The sequence below is a fragment of the Macaca nemestrina genome, unplaced genomic scaffold (genome assembly GCF_043159975.1).
Source record: "Macaca nemestrina isolate mMacNem1 unplaced genomic scaffold, mMacNem.hap1 Scaffold_53, whole genome shotgun sequence".
Classification (NCBI taxonomy): domain Eukaryota; kingdom Metazoa; phylum Chordata; class Mammalia; order Primates; family Cercopithecidae; genus Macaca; species Macaca nemestrina.
In genome coordinates, this window is record NW_027257706.1 from 364,702 (window position 1) to 377,965 (window position 13,264).

A 13,264-nucleotide genomic window follows, 5' to 3' on the forward strand; every position below is an offset into this window, starting at 1 on the left:
ATGAATATGACCCTATGGAAGCAGAAGAAGCTGAAGATGAAGAAGATAGTATGATTGAAATTTATTTATTATTTCTTAGAGTTAAGAATACATTTTTTGTTCGGTGACATTGTATCGCTGAAATCTATACATTTAACATTGTTTTTTCTTTAGAATAGAAAGAGTAACATACTCTTCAGTGGGAAAATTTTTCTAATTTTTAGGTGAGAAGATTGTTTTAAGACATATTTATTACTAATTATCCTATGTCTCATATATAATTAATACTCTACTTGACAGAACGAATTTCCTTGAATATGGTGCTTAAGCTGTGCCATAAAAGGTATAATAGGACAGGCATGGTGGCTCACACCTGTAATCCTAGCACTTTGGGAGTATGAGGCAAGTGGATAATTTGAGGTCAGGAGTTCAAGTACAGCCTTGCCAACATGGTGAAACCCCATTTCTACTAAAAATACAAAAACTAGTCAGGGGGTAGTGGCACATGCCCATAATCCCAGGTACTCTGGAGGCTGAGGCAGGAGAATCACTTGAGCATGGGAGGCCAACGTGGTTGTGGTGAGCCAAGATCATGCCATTGCGCTCCAGTCTGGGCAACAGAGTGAGACTCTGTCTCAAAGAAAAAAAATGTATGATGGTCCCTGATGTTTCATATGATAATTTCTTATTTTTTTGTTGAGACCGAGTTCTTGCTCTATTACCCAGGCTAGAGTACTGTGGCATGCTCATAGCTCACTGCAGCCTCTATCTGCCAGGCTCAGTATGATCCTCTCACCTCAGCCCTTGGAGGAACTGGGACTACTGGTGCTTGCCACCATTCCCAGCTAATTTTTAATTTTTTTTTTTTTCAGATGGAGTCTCACTCTGTTGCCCAGGCTGGAGTGCAATGGCATTATCTCGGCTCACCACAACCTCTGCCTCCCGGGTTCAAATGATTATCCTAACTCAGCCTCCTGAGTAGCTGGGATTACAGGCATGCATCACCACACCCGGCTAATTTTGTACTTTTAGTAGAGATGGGGTTTCTCCGTGTTGGTCAGGCTTGTCTTGAACTCCCCACCTCAGGTGATCCACCCACCTCGGACTCCCAAAGTGCTGGGGTTACAGGCATGAGCCACTGTGCCAGGCCTAATTTTAAAATTTTTTATAGGCATAGGGTCTCACTTTGTTGCCCAGGCTGGTCTTGAAATACTGAGTTCAAGGAATCTGCCCACATCAGCTTCCCAAAATGTAGGGATTATAGGCATGAGCTACATGCCTGTCCTGAATATATTCTTTAGAAAACTAATTTGGGGCCGGGCATGCTGGCTCATGCCTTTAATCTCAGCACTTTGGGAGGTGAAGGCAGGCAGATTACCTGAGATCAGGGGTCCGAGACCAGCCTGGCCAACATGGCAAAACCCCATCTCTACTAAAAATACAAAAAATTAGCCAGGCACGCGCCTGTAATCCCAGCTACTGGGGAGGCTGAGGCAGGAGAATGGCTTGAACTCGGGAGACAGAGGTTGCAGCCAGCTGAGATCGTGCCATTGCACAGCCAGGGCGACTGAGGGAGACTCCATCTCAAAAAAAAAAAAAAAGAAAAAAGAAACTAATTTGGGCATTTTGTTTAACAAAGATGATTATAATGCAAAGGAGTACATACAGAGTTTAAAGAGTAATGGTAATAAACACCCGTATACCTTTTGCCTAAGTTTTATAAGACAGACTTTGGTACTATGTGGTGACATTTAAAATACTATACAGCAGATGCTCTGACCATAGACATCAGCAATTAAATACCTATAAAGGGACTCTGAATACCTTACCTGTTCTTTTCCAGGTAGATTTGTGGCTTTTAAAAAAATCATATTTTTCTGATACAGAAAATTATAAGAGTTCTTTTAATTTTTTTTTTTCAGTTTGCGTCTCTGGCAATTATTTTTACCTACAATATTTTTTGTTTGCCTCTACATTTTCTTCTCTCTACCATATCATTTTTTAATATTGTTTGATGAAAAAGTTGAAAAGATCAAAAAGTTGAAAGGATGGTGCAGTGAACACCTATGTATTCATCAACTTTGATTCAATAATTGTTAATATTTGTCTTGTTTTGTTTGTGTAACCCAATTTAACATATGAATTCTTCAATTTGCCTAAGAAAAAATGTGCTCTGAAATAACCACAATTCCATAATCACATCTAAGAAAATAAGGTCATAACAGCATCTATTAATACTATCTAATTTTTCCTCTTATTTGTCTTTAACATAATAACTCAGTAGCAATGACATAATATTCTTGTAGCAGTATTTATCTTCTTTACTTGCTTTGCTTAATGAAGACTTAAGCCCTTTTTACAGCCCCATTTTCTCTCCCCTGTACACCCAGTATTATTTTATTGTTGCTTTAGTTAAATCATTAAACAGTATTCCCATTATTTTGTTAGTGTTTCAGCTGTCAGCCTTATTTTGTTTTTCTTTTCTTTCTTTCTTTCTTTTTTTTTTTTTTTTTTTTGAGACAGTCTGGTTCTGTCCCCAGACTAGAGTGCAGTGGCATGATCTTGGCTCACTGCAACCTCTGCCTCCTGGGTTCAAGCGATTTTCCTGCCTCAGCCTTGTGAGTAGCTAGGACTACAGAAGTGTGCCACCACACTCAACTAATTTTTCTATTTTGTTGTTTTGGCTTTTGGTTTGTTTGTTTGTTTGTTTGTTTTGAGATGGAGTTTCACTCTGTTGCCCAGGCTGGAGTGCAGTGGCACAATCTCGGCTCACTGCAACCTCCGTCTCCCAGGTTCAAGCAATTCTCATGCCTCAGCCTCCCAAGTAGCTGGGATTACAGGCATATGGCACCACACCTTTCTAATTTTTGTATTTATAGTAGAGACAGGATTTTACCATGTTGGCCAGGCTGGTCTTGAACTCCTGACTAGGTGATCCACTCGCCTTTGTCTCCCAAAGTGCTAGGATTACAGTCACGAGCCACCATGCCCAGCCTAATTTTTGTATTTTTAATGGAGACTGGGTTTCACCATGTTGGCCAGGATAGTCTCGATCTCCTGACCTCATGATTGACCCACCCCAGCCTCCTAAAGTGCTGGGTTTATAGGCGTGAGCCACTGACCCCAGCCCAACCTTAGTTTACTTTTTCCTTTCACTCCCTTAATGTTGGTCTCATCCATTCTTCTAGCTTTTAAATACTGTCTATATACTGTTAATTCTCAGACTTCTGGTTTTCTTTCCTTATTTTTTTTTTAAGAGATAGGGTTGGGAATGACACAGTGGCTCACACCTGTAATCCCAGCACTTTGGGAGGCCAAGGTGAGTGGATCACCTGAGGTCAGGAGTTCGAGACCAGCCTGGCCAACATAGTGAAACCCCATCTTTACTAAAAATACAAAAAATTATCTTGGTGTGGTGGCAGACGCCTGTAATCCCAGCTACTCAGGAGGCTGAGGCAGGAGAATCACTTGAACCCAGGAGGCGGAGGTTGCAGTGAGCCGAGATCATGTCATTGCACTCCAGCCTGGGCAACAAGAGCAAAACCCCGTCTGTAAAAAAAAAAAAAAAAAAAAAAAAAAAGATAGGGTCTGTCACACAGGCTGAAGTATAGCACTATGGTCATAGCTCACTTCAGCCTCAAACTTCCAGGCTCAATCCATCTTCCTCCTCAGCCTCCTGAGTGGCTGGGGCTACAGGTGCATGCCATTGCACCCAGCTGTTTAACTTTTTGTAGAGATGGGGTCTCAGTATGTTGCCCAGGCTGGTCTTGAACTCCTTGGCTTCAAGCAATCCTCTGCCTTGGCCTCCCAAAGTGCTGGGATTACAAGGATGTTCCAAGCCTCAAATTTCTATCTCATATCAGACTTCCCTCCCAGTCTCCCATACTGAACTGTCTATTTGGCACCTCCACTTAGTTATCTGGCATTTCAAAATCATTATGTCTGAAATTAAACTGCTGCTAACCCCTTCACCAGAAAGAAAACATACACAAATCCTACAACCTTAGTCTTTGCCAGCCATCTCATTTAACGACAACTCCATCTTTCTAATTGTTCAGGCTAAAACCCAAGAGTCATCCTTGACTCCTTTCTTTCTGCGATACCCTACTTCCAATCAGAAAGTCATATTTGCTCTGTTTTCATAACTTACCCAGAATCAGTCCACTTCTTACCAATTCCACTAATTTGACTATAATCCAAGCCACATTATCTCTTTCCTAAATTATATTAATAGACCCCTAACCTGTTTCCATGTTTCCTCCGCTTTACACTGAAGTTTCTCAATACAATTGCCAGAATGATTTTTGCAAAATTTAGAATTTATTTCATTCTTTTGTTCAAATTCTCCCAGTGTATCCCCATTATTTTACCTCATAGAAAAAGCCACTATTCCGGCTGGGCATGGTGGTTCACGCCTGTAATCTCAGCACTTTGGGAGGCTGAGGCAGATAATTTGAGGCTAGGAGTCCCAGACTAGGCTGGCCAACATGGTGAAACCCTGTCTCTACTAAAAATACAAAAAATTAGCTGGGCATGATGGTGCGCACCTGTAATCCCAGCTGCTCAAGATGCTGAGGCATGGGAATCACTTGAACACAGAAGGTGGAGGCTGCCGTGAGCCTAGGTTGTGCCACTGCACTCCAGCCTGGGTGACAGAGCAAGACTCTGTCTCAAAAATAAAAAATTTTTAAAAAGCCACTGTTCAGATCACTTGAGCTCAGGAGTTGAAGACCAGCCTGAGCAACATAATGACACCCTGTCTCTACAGAAAATAAAAAGTTTATCCAGGCTTGGTGGAACATGCCTGTAATCCCAGCTACTCAGGAGTCTGAGCTGGTAGGATCACTTGAGTCCCGGAGGTGGAGGTTTCAGTGAGTGATGATCGCACCACTGCACTCCAGCCTGGACGATAAAGTGAGACCCTGTCTGAAAAAGAAAAGAAGGCCGGGCGTGGTGGCTCATGCCTGTAATCCCAGTACTTTGGGAGGCCAAGGTGGGCGGATCACGAGGTCAGGAGTTTGAGACCAGCCTGACCAACATGGTGAAACCCCCGTCTCTACTACAAATACAAAGTTAGCTGGGTGTGGTGGCACATGCCTGTAATCCCAGCTACTCAGGAGGCTGAGGCAGGAGAATCGCTTGAACCCAGGAGGCGCAGGTTGCAGTGAGCTGAGATTGTGCCACTACATTCCAGCCTGGATGACAGAGCGAGACTTCATCTCAAAAAAAGAAAAGAAAAGAAAAGAAAAAGCCAGTGGTCACAATGACTTACAGGACTCTACCACATCATGTCTCCAATTACATCTCTTATCCCCTGTTCTTGAGAAGACTGGACCCATCACATAAGCTCCTATGTTAGGAGGTTTACATGGGCAGTTCTTTCTGCCAGCAGGGTCTTTCCTGGAGATCCGCCTTCCTTAATTTCTCATATATGAAGACTGCTCAAGTATCACTTTGTCAGTGAAGCCTGTTCTGCACCCTACTTTATGTAAAATTGCAGTCTTCTGCCCTCCCTTACTGCACATTTCTGGTCTCTTCTTATCCTTCCCCGTTGTTTTTCCCACAGAATTTATGATCTATTTTATTACGTACTCTTTATTTTGCTTGTTGCCTGACTCCCCCTACCCCTACCCTTGAATAAAAGCTCTTATGTAAGTAAAAGAGATTTTTCTCTGTGTTCTTTGTTAATATATATTCCAACTTCCTGGAAGAGTCTAAATAATTAAATAGGCTCTAAATATATGTTGATAGGATTATAGTTCTTTTTTGTTTGTTTCCCTGGAATTTCCAATTGCTGCTTGCTTCTCTTTTACCACTTTTTTCATATTTTATATCTCATTATCCTCTTAAGTTTCCTGGAGACTACTCTTTTTTAATTTTTTTATTATTATTTTTTTTGAGATGGAGTCTCGCTCTGTTGCCAGGCTGGAATGTGCTGGTGCTATCTCAGCTCACTCCAACCTCTGCCTCCTGGGTTCAAGCAATTCTCCTGCCTCAGCCTCCCGAGTAGCTGGGATCACAGGTGTGCCACCACGCCCTACTAAGTTTTTGTATTTTTAGTAGAGACAGGGTTTCACCATGTTAGCTAGGATGGTCTCGATCTCCTGACCTCATGATCTCCCCATCTCAGCCTCCTGAAGTGCTGGGATTACAGGCATGAGCCACTGTACATGGCCTCCACTTAGTTTTTACCAGTCTGTGTTCTCTAATCTATACAATCATCTAAAAATAGAACATAGATTTTGAAATAATACAAGTTAAAAATTTAAATGAAACAGGCCAGGCATGGTGGCTCCCGTCTGTAATCCCAGCACTTTGGGAGGCCAAGGTGGGCGGACTGGCTGAAGTCAGGAGTTTGAGACCAACCTGATCAACATGGTGAAACCCCATCTCTAAAAATACAAAAATTAGCTGGGTGTGGTGGCATGCCCCTTTGTTCCAGCTACTCAGGAGGCTGAGTCAGAAGAATCGTTTGAACACAGGAGGCGGAGGTTGCAGTGAGCCAAGATTGTGCCACTTTGCTCAAGCCTGTGCAACAGAGTGAGACTCAGTCTCAAAAGTAAATAAATAAATAAATGAAATGAATATTGCAGTGTGCTTTTTTACTAATGAAATTGACAGATATTGCCATTTTACGGAATTCTATCAGCCTTTTATTTTCATAGCTTAAATATTTTAACATCAAAATTAAATTGGAAATTTTAGAGAGTAAAATGTTAATTTTTGGATTTTTTTAAACAGATGAAGATGAAAAAGCCATATTAAATTTGGAGAATTCCAACAAAAGCCTCTCCGCTGAACTCAGAGAAGTTAAAAAGGACCTTCGTCAGTTACAAGAAAACTTAAAGATTTCGGAAGACATGAATTTACAATTTGAAAACTAACTGAATAAGACAATCAGTAATGGATGAAATCCACACTGTTCTCAAGAAGGTGAGAAATTTTGTACTTTTAACATTTTCATAGTTTTAAAAATCTAACTCTGGTGTTTTAAATGTATTTTCATGTTATTAAGCTCTTAGCAATTATTCTAAAAGCAAATAATGATAACATTCTGTCCTTACTGAGATTAGTCAAAAGTGATTCCCAGGCCAGACACAGTGGCTCATGCCTGTAATCCCAACGCTTTGGGAGGCCAAGGCAGGTGGATCAGCTAAGGTCAGGAGTTCAAGTCCAGCCTCGCCAACATGGTGAAACCCCATGTCTACCAAAAATACAAAAAAATTTAGCTGGACATGGTGGTGGGCCCTTGTAATCCTAGCTACCCGGAAGGCTGAAGCAGGGGAATCACTTGAATCTGGGAAGCAGAGGTTGCAGTGAGTCTAAATTGTACCATCGCACTCTAGTCTGGGCAACAGAGTGAGACCCCATCTTAAAAAAAATAAAGTGATTCCCAAAGGGTGTTGTTTTACTCAAACTTAGTTGGAATGTCAACATGATTTAAGTGTACAGACTTCTTGAAGCAAATTTCATTTATATTTCTTTTTTTTTTTTTTGAGACGGAGTCTGGCTCTGTCACCCAGGCTGGAGTGCAGTGGCGCGATCTCGGCTCACTGCAAGCTCCGCCTCCCGGGTTTACGCCATTCTCCTGTCTCAGCCTCCCAAGTAGCTGGGACTACAGGCGCCCGCCACCTCGCCCGGCTAGTTTTTTGTATTTTTTAGTAGAGACGGGGTTTCACCGTGTTAGCCAGGATGGTCTCGATCTCCTGACCTCGTGATCCGCCCGTCTCGGCCTCCCAAAGTGCTGGGATTACAGGCTTGAGCCACCGCGCCCGGCCTATATTTCTTTTTAATCCAGAGTATAAGTTTGCACTAAACCATACACTTCACTTCTCTGAGTTTTTGTTGCTGTTGTTGTTGCTGTTGTTGTTTTCTTTTGTTTTTTTGAGACAGGGTCTTGCTCTTTTGCCCAGGCTGGATTGTTAGTGGCGCTATCTTGGCTCACTGCAGCCTCTGCCTCCCAGGTTCACGTGATCCTACCATCTCAGCCTCTTCAGTAGCTGGGACTACAGGTGTGGTCCAACATACCCAGCTAATTTTTTTTATTTCCTATATAGATGGGGTTTCACTATCTTGCCCAGGTTGGTCTCCAACTGCTGGGCTAAGCAGCCTGACTATGTTGGTCTCTCAGAGTGCTGAGATTACAGGCATGAGCCACCACACCTGCCCCATTCACTGCATTTTTAGACCCCATTTATTCTCAGGCAGAATTGAGGTAAATGCTTTGTCACCATTAATTTTAAGATATTAAAATTAATATAAATATATAAATACATAATATATAAATATATAAATACCAAATTGAATACCATTGTACTCTAATATCTAAGTGGCATTTAAGACAATCTAATAGAATGTATTTTTTCCTTCTCTATTGTCTTATAGAATAATGTAAAGAGTGAAGACAAATATCAAAAATCCAAGGAGAATGGTACAAGTGTATGATAAAATCCATGTAGTGATGAGGAATGGTGTTAAATAATATATAAAACTCATGATATAAGAATGTTTGAAGGTGGTGAATGTTTGATTTTAGTAGTATAAATGTCTTTCAGTTCAAATGATGTATAAAGTTTTATGAATGTGAGTATCTGCTTTTGAAAATTGCTTGTAATTCCTAGCCTTCAAATTATTAAACACTCCTTGAGTGAAATAATTTTGCGTTGCAAACTGTTTTAGGAAGAACTTTGTTATACTTTTAACTCCAATAAAATTCGTAAGTTTAATTGACTGTAGTATTCAATTACCAAATTTCTTTTATTGAAATGCATAGAAATTTTTAATTTTATATATAGAATTATTAGGTTTTAAAATTTTTAGTTCATCTGTCAAAATTTCAGTCAAAATCATAAAATAGCATGATGCTTAATTTTTGCAAGTTTTTGGAAACAATTTTTTTTTTTTACTCATCACCAAAAAATCCCATTTGATCAGTCTCTAAAAGCATTCATTAAAAATTCAGTTTAGGCCGGGCGTGGTGGCTCACGCCTGTAATCCCAGCACTTTGGGAGGCCGAGGCGGGCGGATCACGAGGTCAGGAGATCGAGACCATCCTGGCTAACACGGTGAAACCCCGTCTCTACTAAAAATACAAAAAATTAGCCAGGCGAGGTGGCGGGCGCCTGTAGTCCCAGCTACTCGGAGGCTGAGGCAGGAGAATGGCGTGAACCCAGGAGGCAGAGCTTGCAGTGAGCCGAGATGGTGCCACTGCACTCCAGCCTGGTGACAGAGCGAGACTCCGTCTCAAAAAAAAAAAAAAAAAAAAAAAAAAAAAAAAAAAAATTCAGTTTAGACTGGGCGCGGTGTCTCATGCCTGTAATCCCAGCATTTTGGGAAGCTGAGGCGGGTGGATCACCTGAGGCTAGGAGTCCAAGACCAACCTCGTCAACATGGTGAAACCCCATCTCTTCTGAAAATACAAAAATTCGCTGGGCATGGTGGTGGGTGCCTGTAATCCCAACTACTTGGGAGGCTGAGGCAGGAGAATCGCTTGAACCCAGGAAGCAGAGGTTGTAGTCACCCAAGATCACGCAACTCTACTCCAGCCTGGGCAATAAGAGTGAAACTCCATCTAAAAAAAAAAAAAAAAAAATTCAGTTTATCCAAAAGACAGTATATCAGAAAGAAAGAAGCAATAGAGAACTAGTATTGTTCTTGTATGCATTAGACTTTACATAATATTAGTTATCCTGATGTCAATGTTACTGCTTTCAATTAATTTTTCCACTTTCCCAGAATAACATCTACATTGCTTTTAATTTTGAGGGTTTTAAAAAAAAAAGCAGTAAATGTCAAATGTACAGTTTAGTACCAAGCCGGTAGATGTCAGTATGATGCCTTAAGTTAAGTCTTCTTTAATTAAAGATAATTTTTAAAAAATTAACCTGTGTACTTCCTTCAGAATTTTAGTGGATACATGAGGCGACTTTACTGTAGAGTAAAAATGGTGGAAAATATGAGAGGTTCTCAACAGAGGGTGAATTTATCCCTTAGAGGACATTTGGCGGTGTCTAATGAGGTCTTTTTTGGTGTCACAATTGGGTGGGTGCTGCTGGCAGCTAGTTGGTAGAGGCCAAAGATACCACTAAACATCCTTTGTTGCAGAGGACAGTCCCCCACAACAAGGAATTATCCAGCCACAAATGTCAGTAGTGTCCAGTTTCAGAAACCCAGCTCTAAAGGAATGTAAAGTTAAATGACATTTTGTCTTCCAGGTTTTACCAGTGAAAATTTAATGAATCCATAAGAGATTATTAGGATTTTTGTATTTAAAATAACTTTTACTGGAATGTTTCACTGTCATATAAATATAGTTGTATTGGAGTTTTGTTTTTGATTTTTAAGATGGAGTCTCACTCTGTTGCTCAGGTTGGAGTGCAATGTCTTGATGTCAGCTCACTGCAACCTCTGCCTCCTGGGTTCAAACAATTCCCCTGCCTTATCCTCCCAAGTAGCTGTGATTACAGGCATCTGCCACCATATTCCAGCTAATTTTCTATTAATGTAAGGATGAGATTTCACCAGGTTGGTCAGGCTGGTCTCCAACTCCTGATCTCAGGTCATCCACCCACCTTGGTCTCCCAAAGTGCTGGGATTACAGGCATGAGCCACTGTGCCCAGCCTAGAGTTTATTTCATTTTGTTTTATTTTATTTTGTTAGAATAATGGCTAGGGTTTCCAAATAGATTAATATGAAAATGGAAAGTGCCATTTATATGTGACCTAGGCTAAATAGAATTCACATGGCTGTTACTAGAAAACGGATTACAATACCTCAAATTCTTTTAGACCAATTTTTGTCTTAAGTTACTGTTTGTGGTCATATGGCTTGTTGATCTTCTCCAAAACCAGATCAGAGAGTCATCTATAATTATTATATAATTATGAAATAAATATTTCCTTAATCTTTAAGGTGAGATGAAACAGTTGTTGAAAAAAAATTTTTTTTCCTTCTTTCTTTCTTTTTGTTTTTTTGAGATAGAATCTCACTCTGTTCCCCAGGCTAGAGTGCAGTGGTGCCATCTAGGCTCACTACAATTTTTACCTCCCAAGTTCAAACAATTCTGGTGCCTCAGCCTCCTGAGTAGCTGGGATTAGAGGCATGCACCACCGCACCCAGCTAAGTTTTTTGTACTTTTAGTGGAGATGGGGTTTTGCCATGTTGGCCAGGCTGGTCTTGAACTAGCCTCAAGTGGTCCACCCACCATAACCTCCCAAAATGTTGGGATTACAGGCATGAGCCACCGTGCCTGGCCCACAAAGTGTTTTTTTTTCAAGGGATGATCTTGAAGATAAACTTTTAACTAAAAGACAGTAACGATAGTAAAAGACAGTAAGGATAGAGTTCCTTGGAAATATATTGTTAATAAGAAACATTATATAAAGTACATTTGTGAGGCTTTTTTTTCCTTCAGATAAATTTAAATCAGAATAAAATTGGGATGACAGAGAAAAAGACTGAATCTTTCAATCACATTGTTACTTAGGGGTAAATTTCTTATAAAATAATATCTTTGGAAGTAGAAATTGAGATGACTATGGAAAAAAGCAAGTTGCACACAGAAAAATTGATTTTGGTCAGGTACAGTGACTCACGCTTGTAATCCCAGCACTTTGGGAGGCCAAGGAGGGTGGATCATCTGAGGTCAGGAGTTTGGGACCAGCCTGGCCCACATGGTGAAACACCACTTCTACTAAAAATACAAAAAAAAAATTAGCCAGGCATGGTGGCAGGCACCTGTAATCCTAGCCACTTGAGTGACTGAGGCAGGAGAATTGATTGAACCCAGGAGGCAGAGGTGGAAGTGAGCCGAGATCACGCCATAGCACTCCAGCCTGGGCAACAAGAGCGAAACCCCATCTCAAAAAAAAAAAAAAAAAAAAAATTGATTTTAGAGAAAATGAGGGAAGAAGAACCTATTATTGCCTTTCCTAATTTGGGTATTCATTCAGAAGTAAAAAACAGTTTCTTTTTATATTCTTTCACCCGACATTGACCAAACCAAAAAATTTCTTCACATCGTAAACTAGGTCTGTGATAACATCTAATTTTCCTACCCTTTTTATGTTCTGGATGACTATTTTTATATTTCCAATTTGTGGTTTAGTCACTGTAGTAGGCCAATGCAGGAAATATAAGAATATAGTATTTCTTATAGAACTAAGCCTGAATCTACCAAGACATGATGGCTCATGCCTGTAATTCCTACACTTTGGTTTGGGAGGCCAAGATGAGTGAATCAGCTGAGGTCAGGAGTTTGAGACCAGCCTGGCCAACATGGCAAAACCCTACCTACCAAAAATACAAAAAGTAGTTGGGTGTGGTGGTGGGTTCCTGTAATCCCAACTACTTGGGAGGCTGAGGCAGGAGAATCACTTGAATCCAGGAGGTGCGGGTTGCAGTGAGCCAAGATCGTGCCACTCCAGACTAGGTGACAGACTGTGACTCCATCCCCCGACCCCCGCCAAAAAAAAAAAAAAAAGAAAGAAAGAAGCCGGAATCCTAGAAAATTACTCTTTTCTAAAAAGGAACACTGAAAACTTAAATTAACAAGAGGCTACAGTGATACTTAGGCTTTACATATTTATACTCTTCACTCTTCAAAATTTTCCGTAATATTCAACACACATCAATATGTGCATGATTCCTAACCGCTGCCTCTTGTGTAACTGCTTGGAATTAGAAATGACTTTCATTAACTTAGGAAGCAGTCTTTATTAAATAGCGACTATAGAATTCTACTATTGAGACAGAGTCTCTATACCCCAGGCCGGAGTGCAGTGGTGCAATCTCAGCTCACTGTAACCTTTGTCTGCCAGGCTCAGGTGATCCTCGCACCTCAGCCTCCTAAGTAGCTGGGACTACAGGATTGGCCCACCATACCTGGTTAATTTTTATAGTTTTTGTTGAGATGAGCGAGGTTTCACCATGTTGCCCAGGCTGGTCTCGAACTCCTGAGCTCAAGCCATCTGCCTGCCTCAGCCTCCCAAACTGCTCGGATTACAGGCGGGAGCCACTGCCCCGCCAACTTCTGCACTATCTACTTTGATTTTAACAGTTCTAAAACCTTAATCATAAGGTCTTATAGTTTGACTGAATATAGGTTTATAGATGAAGAAAAGAAGTATCTTAATCCTGCTACAAAACGCAAAAGTCATACCCTGAAGTGGCAAAGGAATGTAGTCCAACTGGAAGAGAGAACTCATGAGTCCATTTCTTTCAGTTAATCCGATGATGAACCACCGTCGCAAGGGACACTGAACTCCTTGGTACAAATAATCACAG